The 230-nt window shown below is 61.7% G+C and overlaps 1 protein-coding gene across 1 annotated transcript in view; it reads left to right on the top strand.

The window, feature by feature from the left end:
* B4GALT2 (beta-1,4-galactosyltransferase 2) overlaps positions 1–230 on the top strand; it is a gene marked incomplete at its 3' end in the record, with an annotated part of 2686 nt that overhangs the window by 2098 nt on the left and 358 nt on the right. The window lies entirely within an intron of this gene.

Raw genomic sequence — 230 nt, 5'->3', positions numbered from 1 at the left:
CTTGATCTCCCGTGGGTTTCCTGGTGACAGTGGCGGGGGGAGCAGCACATGGCCAGTGGTGCACAATGAGCCCATAATGGCCCAAAACCACCCTTGCGTGTGCCGCGAGCACGGGTGGCACGGCTGCTGTTTCTGTCCGAGGTGGGCTCGGGGATCAGGGAGCCGAGCAGTGTGTGGAGCTCTGGAAGAGCTTCAGGCAGCCCTTAATGTGTTCAGAGGGCTGTGAGTGG

This window comes from Antrostomus carolinensis, unplaced genomic scaffold, assembly GCF_000700745.2.
Source record: "Antrostomus carolinensis isolate BGI_N321 unplaced genomic scaffold, ASM70074v2 scaffold27848, whole genome shotgun sequence".
Classification (NCBI taxonomy): Eukaryota; Metazoa; Chordata; class Aves; order Caprimulgiformes; family Caprimulgidae; genus Antrostomus; species Antrostomus carolinensis.
This window is presented reverse-complemented; position numbering and strand designations above follow the sequence as displayed.